This window comes from Pteropus vampyrus, unplaced genomic scaffold, assembly GCF_000151845.1.
Source record: "Pteropus vampyrus isolate Shadow unplaced genomic scaffold, Pvam_2.0 Scaffold206, whole genome shotgun sequence".
Classification (NCBI taxonomy): Eukaryota; Metazoa; Chordata; class Mammalia; order Chiroptera; family Pteropodidae; genus Pteropus; species Pteropus vampyrus.
Genome location: NW_011888987.1, coordinates 2,427,525 through 2,438,913, shown reverse-complemented (window position 1 = coordinate 2,438,913; position 11,389 = coordinate 2,427,525). Strand labels below are relative to the sequence as shown.

Here is an 11,389-nt window from a genome sequence, read left to right as displayed (position 1 = left end):
GACTTTGAGATTTCTAACTATTAATGAGATACGGAATTCAAAGTAGATTGAAAAAAAACACAGTATTAGAATATTGAATTTGAGAAACTTTCAAAACACCTAGTGATCATAGGAGTTAGTTGAAAATATTTTCTGGACTTAAGAAAAAAGGCCAGAGTTAGTAGAATTGCCAGATAGTGCCATCTTTCACTTAGGAAAGGAATGAGTATGTTTATCCTAGCGAGTAAATAAAAAATATGTCCAAGAAAAAGGTGAAAAGGGTGATTGCTTTCTCCAACTACCCTTCAAAAGTTTATTCTAGCCATTGTGAATTAGGGGCATATGACAATACTGAAAGCATGAGATGAACTAGTTGGCATTAATTCTGTTGGAAGTATGCAGTCATATTCCCTACCAGATATTCCAAGGGCATATCTCCATAATACAGGTGGAATGAGGATGTATTCTTTACTCCTAACTAGACAGTGGGCCAAGGAGATGAGAGAGTCATAAGGTTCCCCTGGCTATTGTCATGATCTAGAAATTTTCTTCACATCTAGTCTTTTTTTTTTTTTTTTTTGCATCCTTTTTGAAACATTCTCCTCACTATAGACTTACTGATTAGTTTTTAAAAAACAAAAGTCTAATTCTGGCTTAAAATCACTTAAAGGCTTCTCATTGTTCTGGAGATGAAGAAGAAAGCCCCTGCTTAGCTCGTTGTCATGTACTTGCATATATCAACCAGATGGACTTCTTTAATCAGTGACTGTAACAAGTTCATTTTGATCCAAGTATTTCCCTTGCCTAGCATACTTACTTCCCTCTCTCCCTTTACCTGGGTATCTGCAACAACTTATCTTTCCAAGTTCAGCTCAAAGCTCCCTTATTCCAGAAAGCCTTACCTGACCTAGACTCAGTCAGGTCCTCTTGGTAGATGCTCCCATGGAATCTCTAGCATTTGTCATGATTATGAGTAAAGTTTTGCTTGTGCAAATAATTGATAACTCTTTTCATCACACAGATAAAATTTAAGCTCCTCCATAGCAGAGAAAAAGTCCATCTTATCTGTTAATGGGGCTTAAATCGCTTTTGTCTTTACCTCCAACATGGAACAGGTTGAGAAATAAACATAGGAGTCAAAGTGCTGTATAACAGCTTAAATCTTGATTAGAGAATTCAGCCTGAATTCTCTGTTGATACTTCAATCTTTGATATATTTATGTTTTCTTACCTATGTTTATATAGCATTTAACTTTTGGGGTTAAATTTGCATAAAGTTAACTACCTGTGAAAATAAATACTTCCATAATATGTTACAGAAGACAGGAAAAATTGCTCCTCAGAATAACTTTTCTGATAAGGGTAAGTTGTCCACAATCTACTTTAACCTGTGGCCCAAATTAGGCTTTCTACTCATTCTCTCTGCTTTGAATTTCTTTACCCAAACATTAGAATTAAAGAAAGGATAACAATAGGCCTCTGCTATATTGTACCTAGAAGAGTACCTGGTATAGAGTAGGTGCTTACAAGGCATTGCCTGTAGCCTTTTGATTTTTCTTTTTAAACAATGTCCTCTTACATAAGATAAGGGTTTCTAACATCCTTGATCAAGTGTAAAATAATTATTTCTTAACATTTCTTCTTTATGCTATTTTCCCTGAACATAACACACAGTGTAATATACAGTGACTTAAGGTTTCTTAAAGGATTTACTACAAACGGCAAAGAGGAAAATTGCAGGAGGTATAATGACTCTCTCCTATACTCTCCTGCTTTCTGCTTTCTAAAACTTAAGGGGTTTTTTTTGTTTGTTTTGTTTTGTTTGTTTTTTGTTTGTTTGTTTGTTTTTACCAAAGGCAGAACATTCTAGAACTAAGAGGAAAACTAGGTGTTGGTTATCTTAGGTCATATAGGTCCTAAAAGCTACTTTAGAGCAAAGGGCATCACCTGGACCATATCAGTGTCATGAAAGGAGCCAGGAAGCATAACCATGGGAGGGGAGGGTGGAAGCAACTGTTCATAGTCTTCCTTCTTCTCTTCCACTTTTAATGGTTTTACTTTTGAGGATGCCATGATGAACCAGATTTATATTTAATAAGTAGGAAAAATACTGAAAAAGAATGCTAACCCCAGGCAGAGGCAAAAAGAAAAAGGAGAGAACTTCCAAAACTATTTGAGGATCAGAGGCCTCGGGCTATTTCTGAGAATTTGTTTATCAGGGAGTCTTCTTATTATAATTATTTGGTGATATTTAAAGTTCTTTATTTTTTTTCATACAACAAAAATATGTACTTACTGTTGAGATATGAAAATACAGAAAAGTATAATAACAAAAAATAATTGCACATAATCATCTTCTATCTCTTCTTTCAAATGTGGTTTTCGATTTTACATTTAACATGATTAAAGTAGATTGGACAACTTAACATTATCAGAAAAATTATTTTGAGGAGCAATTTTCTCAGTCTTCTGTACATTACAAAAGTATTTATTTTCACAGGTAATTTTATGCAAATTTAAACATAGATAAGAAGGATATCCTTTATATTAAAGGATATCCTTTATATCCTTTATATTAAAGGATATCCTTTAATATAAGAGTTTCGTCTCAAGTTTTGTTCATTCATTTATTCATTTATTCAATTAATCTCTTCCTTATTTATCTTACAAAAGTTATTCGTATGGTCTTTGAAAATAGCTCTATTTTGAGGAATAGAGTTATTTCATGCAAAAATTATGTTAATCTTCAAATTTTCCATTGCAGCATTGCACATCAGTTAAAAAGTATTCTCTTGAAGAAATTATATTCCATTTTCACTCTGACATGCCACGTAGTACAATGCTGATGTAATTGCATTGTAAGCAGGGATTGGAGTACATGAGTCAGTTCTATGTTGTTAAGAATTTCCTTTTTTTCTCAATGGAATACACATGATTGCTGTTGGGATATGGTTAGAAATTAGATGTAATACTTTGCTTAAGTTTTTTTTAATAGTATTAAGGAGATTTTGGCCCATAAGTTTATATTTTTTCACTACATGTTGAACAATAAAATTTTGACTAAAATGTAAATATTCAAGAAAAGTTAGCAAACTCAATGGACACACAAAACACTTTTACTAGTAAATAGAAGGTTATAAACTTTTTAGTGGTCATGAAAATATTCACACTAAAAAATATTCTTGTAAATTATTATAAAAGCTACCATTTCTTAATAAAATCCTAGCATAGTTTCTTAGGTGACAGACCAAGTAAACTAATTAAAATTATTTTTTTGGGTTAGTGCTGTTGAATAAATAGACAGATATAGAAACGAAGACAGAGAAAGAAACACAGAGAAAAAGAGAATTAGAACACACTATCAGAACAATAAAATATTTTGAAATTCATAAAGACCTGTCACAATATAATTGCTTTCTCCTAACATTCTATTTCAATTACATTTTTTAAAAATTCACCTTAAAGTTTCAAATATGTAGTTCCCAATAGTCAATACTCATATTTTAATATACAACTTAACAGGAAAAAGTTGCAAGATTAATGCCACTGACAAGCAAAATCAGTTAAAACAAGACTTGACAAAAGATTTAAGTTTAGTCAACCAGTTATTCAAATCTCCTAGATCATATTTATTTCACTTTAGCTTCCTTGAAGAGCTTTTTTTATCTATTAAGCAGGTGTTCTCACGCTCTCACCAGATTTGGCAGGTGGCCTCCATTACCCAGTGCTGAATTATAAAATGAGCTTCACTATTAGGCTAGTTGTTATCACACATTTCAGTTCTATTCTATGTCTGTTGAATGGTTTAAAATACAAGATTTTGCCATCTGACAGTTTACTATTTAATTGACAAGGAAGCCATCTCTCTTTTTATTTATTTATTTTTTCCTCCTTAAGAGTTTTGCGTTTTAAAATCATAGCCCTTCTTAGGAAGTAGAGTTATTGAAATGTGAAACTTCTGAGGAGTTAAAATTGAATGATCTTGTTGTTTCCTTGCCACTACTTTGGAGTTTTCCCATTTCATCTTTCTTGATTTTTTTTTGTTTTTAAATATAGAGTTACTATTACCAGCAGGAGTTCTGATAGTCACATTCCAAAATTTATAATATGTGAACTCCCCAAATTTGGTAAAAACATACTGTTAGAGAGAAAGGAGATCATTGTCACATTTCTTGAATTTCTTCCATAGGCAATAGCTTGTTATTTTGTTCCTTTTAAACTTCTTAACAAGCTAATATTGAGATTTAGAGAATTTATAGCATAGAGAAAAGGTAGTAAGAAAGCATGAAAATGTTATAAAGTACTAGATTCATCAAAGAAAAATAGATGGAAATTGTTAGTGATTATGTTAAGTTCATTTGCCTGTAATCTTTAAGGCCAAATTTTGCCACACAGCTTATAAGAATATATCGGTAAAATAGAACTGTAAAATAAAAAATTATTAGAACCTTAAATCTATAAATGAGAGTAGAAAGTGAAGATCGATACAAAATAAGAATAGAGTGCTACAATAATTGTTAAATGTGGGCTGCAAATTTGTCTTAAGCCAAATTTACTATACTCTCTTTGTCTACGACCAGCTTTTTCTGAGTGATGTAATAGACGCTTTCCACTGCATCATAGTTATAGTGAACATGATAGTGCTAACCGAAAGCTGTTTATTACATCCTGATAGAATAGAGGTACTTTTCCAAAGTGCAACAAGGTAAAACTTGTTTTGTAATAGACCCAAACAACATAGCCCATTTATGCAGTTTTCTAAGGACTCCTAAGGAACAATCTTATTCTTGCTAGAGAAATGAATAGATTGCTTTTCTGAACAAAGTTCTAGATGACAGTTGAGCCCCAAATATGTGAAGGTAACTAGGACCTAAAGAAAAGTTATGCTGAGTTAAAGACTCAATATGGATCGTATGCCTTAGAGATCAAATAGGCAGACTTTAAGGTTGACAGCCTTTTGTAAAAATTAAAGTGTTAAGAATCTCTCTTTTTCTTCTCCAAAAGGGAAGATTTTTCACAAGAAACTATTTTCATAGGAAAGGGCATGTGAACAAATTACTGATCAATCCCCACTTGTGTTCAAACACCATATGGCAGCACAAAGATGATTTTAGCTTGAAGAAATTTCAAACAGACCATAGAATATCAAACAAGATTTAAACCATGAATAACTTACTCATTTATGGTAAGGAAAAGCATAAGAAGTTCAAAGAAGGGTTAGTGACAATTAAAGGTTTTTGTGGCTTAAGTATTACAAAACAACATAAGTACAAGGTATATACAAAAAATTCAAGAATTTAAAAGTAGAAGAAAGCATGTAATATAGTTAATTTGAACAACATAGTTACAACTGAAAGAGACAGAAAATAATAAATGTTATTATATGAAGATGAAATGTAACAAAATTTATGAAGGTAAGCACTCCTGAATTTCACTATCAAATACCACCTGCTGGGTACGTTACACATTCCAGAAAGGTGGTGTCCAGGAGCAGTGACTGAATTTGCTTATGAGAAATTACATAAGATTTGAATTGGCAATATTAAATTGTATCATCACAAACCTAGGCTTCACCCTTTGTTGTATATTGCAAACTAGTGGCTTGCAGCCCAAATCCTCATACATTTTTGTTTAGCCCCATATTTTTTAAATTGGTTTTCAGCATTTAAGAATCTTCCTTCTTTAGGAATATATGAAGCTCTGGCAACACTAAGCCTGCATTCCATGTGGCAACGTGTCCCTTTAGACTGGATATGCATCTGCCATATTGCTAAATCCCTACCTTGCTTCTTCACTAGGTTAAACATCTACTTAGCCTGTGTGAGTATTTAGATTAAGGGTCCTGGTTCAGATATTTTTTCTGTGTATTTTACTCATGAGAGTATGCCTATATGAAAACAAGGGAAAGATTCAAATGAAAATTTTGAGTACTGCTATTGCATGGTTTTTTAGTGATGTATTGGTCAATATCTGTCTTTCACAATTTAGATAAGCTCCACAAGAGCAGGGAACACCATATAACATTGTTCACCATGGGGTCTGCAGAACCTAACACAGCACCTGGCTTACTCTAAGGGATTGATTAATGTTTCTATGACTGACAATAGTAATGGAACTGTCCATAAATACTAACTTAATACACTCTGTTTAAAATGTACTTCATTTTAGAAGTTAAGACATTAACTCAGTGCAGGTTATCGGAGCCCAGGCAGGGTGAAGAAGGTGTCTGCAAAGGAGAGAAGGTGTCTCTCAAAGAAAAGAAGGTGTCTGCTCAAAGAGTTAGAACCTGACTGCAGAAAGAAGGGCATCCACATGGAAGGGCAGACTGGCATGGAGTGTCGGAGGATGAATGGGCTGAAGATGGTGTCCAGATGGGGTGAGTTGCATGATGTAGGGAGTCAAAGCCATAGAAGAATGGTAAGGGCATATCTACAGAAAGGTACAGGTGTCAGAGCTCAGCAGCATGAAGAGGACACCCATGTGGAAGAACAGCCGGGCATGATTGTTTGGGGCCAAGCCTAGAGAAGAGGGCCTCCAAGCAGAACAGTGGAGGTGAAGATGAGAAATGAATTGTACACAAGGGATGTTTCAAATAAGTAAATATATTAAGGATATGGGAGCTAGGTTTCTCATTGTCCAAGGAACAAATATGGAAAGGGAGATAACTTGGATAAACCCTATGTTGTTGGAATTACATGTGAATTCTTCTCTATGGATAAAGTTATGGATAAAGATATAGAAATCACTGTGGATGTAAATATATAACATATATTCTCTAACTTTGTTCACTGGGAAGTCCTGGAAACATCAATACCCTAAAAGCAATTAGTACACCTAGGAACCAGATCTTCCTTTCTAAATATCAGTTTCTTCTAAAAGGAATCTGAGATCCTTGGAGAAATGCCTCATTGTATAACTGGGGCAAGGAAATTAGAAAATGAGCTTTGTGCCAAAAAATAAGGAAAACTTAAAGAATGATTGGAAAAAGCTACAAGGACATGGAAACTAATTTGATGAGGCTTCTGCTTGTCATAAGAGAAGTCAAAGTAATAATTATAAAGTAATTTAATTATAAAGTAAGTAATTTTAAACCATTTACTAAAGAAGGAAATATGAATACACACATATAAACTAAAAGTTTGATGAAGAATAGAGGAATGGGATATTGATATAGTTTCAAAATAACTCCCAACAAAATGTTTATTAATTATAAAGAAAATAATAATTTTACAGTGGAGAAGGCTGGCAGAGAAGGCTGGCAGATACTACTTTAATCAAGTGATCGAAATGCACACCGTAAGGGATACAATAAAATCATTTACCATCTGATAGAATGTAATGAGCAAAACAAAGTATTACTTCTGTATTATGTCTGCCAAAGGTGTAACCGTGAGAAACACTGACAAAACAAAATTAAGAGATATCTATAAAACAACCGGCCTTTTAATCTTTAAATGTGTCAAGATCATGAAAATCAAAGAGAGACCAGACTGTTCAAGACTGGAGCAGACTAAAGAGATGTGAAAACTAATTCAATGAGTGATTCTGAACTGAGTTCTTTTGCTACAGAGGACATTATTAGGACAAGTGACTCAACTTGAAAGGAGGCTGAATATCAGGGGGTGCTAAGAAATGTATCACTGTCGATTTTGAAGGCCATTTTGAAGAAATGTATCACCGTCGATTTTGATGGTTATGTAGGGGACATTTTTCATCATTAGAAATATACACTGAAGTGTTTAGAGGTGATGGGGCATAAGTTTGGTAACTTACTCTCCAGTAGCTCAGGAAAAAATTTCTCTGTACCAAACTTGCAGCTTTTTTTGTAAGTTTGTGATGATGGCAGTATTTTCATAGGTTTTCTGTGAGAACTAGAATTGATGGTAGGCAAAATAGCCATTCATTCGCTGCATTTTTATTGGATATTTTTAATCTATTACAATGGCAAAGCACCCACACATAAAATATGCTAACCAGTGTTTTAATGGGTCAACCCAAAAAGTATAGTACTAGTACTGCTATATAGTAGTATACAAGGAGGGAGAAGTAATTTCTGATGAATATGATTAAAGCGCTGCCAAAGAATCATATTGAAATAGATTGTAAAGTGGAAAAGGGAGATAGGACGTTCCATAAGAGGAAAAAGAAGCAAAACCTCAAAGATAACACTTAGTTTTTTTTTTTTTCTTTCTTTTCTTTATTTTCTTTTCTCTTCCTTTTCTTTTTTCTTGAGAAATTGGGTAGAGAGTGATTGTATTAACACAGACTGGGGGAAGAATTATAATAAATCTTTTATTTAAAATTAACATATAATGAGGAAAGCATTCTAAACTGAGCAAAGGGATAGATTTTCAATAAAAGTCAAGTAAATTAGCTATTTTCATTAAAAAGTCATACTCTTCAAAACTATGTCAAATTCTTTGTTCCAGGTTCATAGTTTATTGTACAAATTGAGTATCAAATGATATGTTGATATTAGCTTTTCCAGGCATGGGAAGCTAACAGTTTACAGTTTAGAATCCTTTTATGTTGCTTTTATAGCTGAAGATTTTTTAGACCTTAACTTGAAGTATATGACCAGCAAAGCAGTGCCTCTGTTTGTGGCCATTACACAATTTATTCTACCTGTGAGAATATAAGAGTTGAAATATTTTTTGATACCAGTGAATGAAATTGGGTATCAGTTTCTGGACCTGCCATGATTTCAATTTTGCAAAAGGAACAAGTTCCATAGGCTGTTTCAAATTCTTAATATATTTAATTAAATGAAAAATTGCCATCTAATACTTAACCAAAATTATGCAAATAATAATTTAATCTTGGGTTGAGAAAATGCTTTTAAATAAGGAAGAAATTAAAGGAACCACAAAGAGAAAAGGGTCATATTATATAAAAATGAAATAAACTGGGAAGATATTTGCAAGAAATATGTCAAAAGTTAAATGTCCTTAATAGTTATAGAAACATCCTCTAAAATCAATAAAATACACCAAAATAGAAAACGGAAAAACTGTGAACAACTTTCGAAAGAAAATATACAAAAGACCAATGAAAATGAAGAATAAGTCCAAATACACTAGTAATTTTTAAATAAATTACAACAGAGGCATACCATTGCTTTATTAATAACTACTTTAAAATATATTAATATAAGTAATATGAGATGAACATTCATAGTTAAGGAATTTTTTGGTGGGGGAGGAGAGCAGGGTGTTATGCAACAAAATAAAATTTGAACAGATTTGGTAAAGCTCCCCTCATTTCTAGTAATTTTTTATTTATATTAAAAGCTCATTTCTCTAGAATTTTTGAGGAATAAGAAGCTCATGAATTAATTTTACACATAGTTAAAACTTTAAATATTGAAACATTTTTTCTTAAAATAAAAATGTATTTAACTTCTAATTCTAAAAGTAATACACACCTATCATCATAGATTCCAATAATGTGGAGGAATATTAAGGAAACAATAGAAATTATTAATATTATTACCCAGAGAAAACCACCATTAACATTTTAATACATATCCTTTTAGAAAGTTTGTGCTGAAACTTTTGCTTTTTAAAAGCATTGAATTATAGAGATTAGGGTCATAAAACATCAAGTTTTTCAGTCCCCAGTCCCCTCCATCTTCTCTTTTTCCCCTCTACCATCACATCTCTTTCCTTATTTCCTATCAAGCACCTTTCATATATTAACTCATTGAAAGCCCTTCAAACAATGCTGCTGGGTAAGTATTGCCATTCCCACGTTAATAGTAGAGAAAACTGTCTCAGGCTTGTAATTGTCTTGCAGTTCAGTGATTTATTTTTGAGGTGGAGCCAAAGGCCAGGGCTGTCCCTTGCCCTTCTCTCTGTACTGTACTGATCTCTCGTCTGTGGCTAAAGGCAAAGCATAGCAAACTTTAGCATTTGAAATGAAATCAGAGTGAATTGAACGTTATTTATAGCATACTTCTAAAAATACTGTGTACAGCTTAGGTTGTAACTCAAAAATAAAAGGATATAGAGAAAGCGAAGAGAGTAAAATGAAAGAGTTACATGTCATTTCTAAGATATCATTTCTAGAGGAAAGACTAAATAGGTCTGACTTGTTTAACTAAGAGAAGAAATTTAAATATTGAGTTTATTTTTCCAGTTCTAATACATGTTTTCTATGAGAGAAAGACAAAATTAAAGCAGAAGTAGTTGGTTACAAAGAATGATATTTTTATAGTCAAGATGCCTTCAAGAGAAGCTCTAGAGTCTCTACCTCTAGAGATATTATGTAAAAAAAATAAATATCCACCTATCTTAAACAGTTTACACAAAGTCAGCATTAGACTTTCTCAATTAACTAATTCATTAAACAGATATTTATTGATGATTTACTATGTGCTTGGCACTATGTGGGCTGGTGTAAATAAGCTCACTCAAACCATCTAATTTGTTATAGAATATTCTAGACTTTTGCCATTACAAAAATCCTGCAACATGTCTTATGCAAGTGATTTGTTTGTTCTTCTGACTCTTTTCCTTACCAACTGCATTTATGTTCTTGACCTGCTTAGGTCCACAATACAGGTCCACAATCTTTTGTCCTAAATCCTTGGAGATAACATTTCAGAATTCAGAATTCTTTGGATTAAAGAAAAGTAATATGGTAGGTATTCTGTATATTATGTAATGGCCCCTGTAGAGTCAGAGCAGTATCTTATAATCAAACATAATGACATATCTTTAGTGAAATATATGCATACAAACATTCTATTAATGTCAGTTTAGTTTGTGCTTTGTTGCTATACGAATTCAAGTTAGGTCAACTTTTATCAACTGAATTACAACAAACAAACAAAAAACACCTTTTGCTTCTCAGAGCTTTTAGTTTATCAGAGTTTTGTTGATATGAGATTGGGTAGAACATTTGCAAGGAATTCTTAAGACTCAAACTTGCAAAATAGTTTCCCAAAGCACTAATGTACATATATGGGATTTAATAGTTAACTAATGAAAAAAGGAAATCATTATTTTTTACAGTTCTCACAGCCTTTTATAAGTTGACTGTGCAACTACAAGAGACTCAATTTTTTTTTTTTTTTTATACCGTGGAACGTATTTATTGCAGACTATCTTGGGTAACTTGTGCTCTGTGGAGTAGTTGAGAAATGCTATGATGGTGATATGAGGAAACCATACTTTACTCTTACCTTTATGTTTTCCACATTTTTAAATTCATGATTAATTAAATTAAATGGGCTAAACGAAGCACAGTTATAAATTCCTAGAAAATACTGGTAAATATTCTAAAGTGATAAGGAAATTATCCACCTTTTATGAAAAGGTCCTATTAGGAGAGAGCCCTCTCCAGTTCCTCTCAATTTATAGCTTAGTCTATTTAACTGTTATAACAGAAATACCATAAACTGCTTATA

General features: G+C 32.6%; 1 pseudogene; it reads right to left on the bottom strand.

The window, feature by feature from the left end:
• Positions 1–8,503: 8,503 nt before the first annotated feature.
• On the bottom strand, positions 8,504–8,715 carry LOC111746942 (annotated as a pseudogene).
• Positions 8,716–11,389: the final 2,674 nt, after the last annotated feature.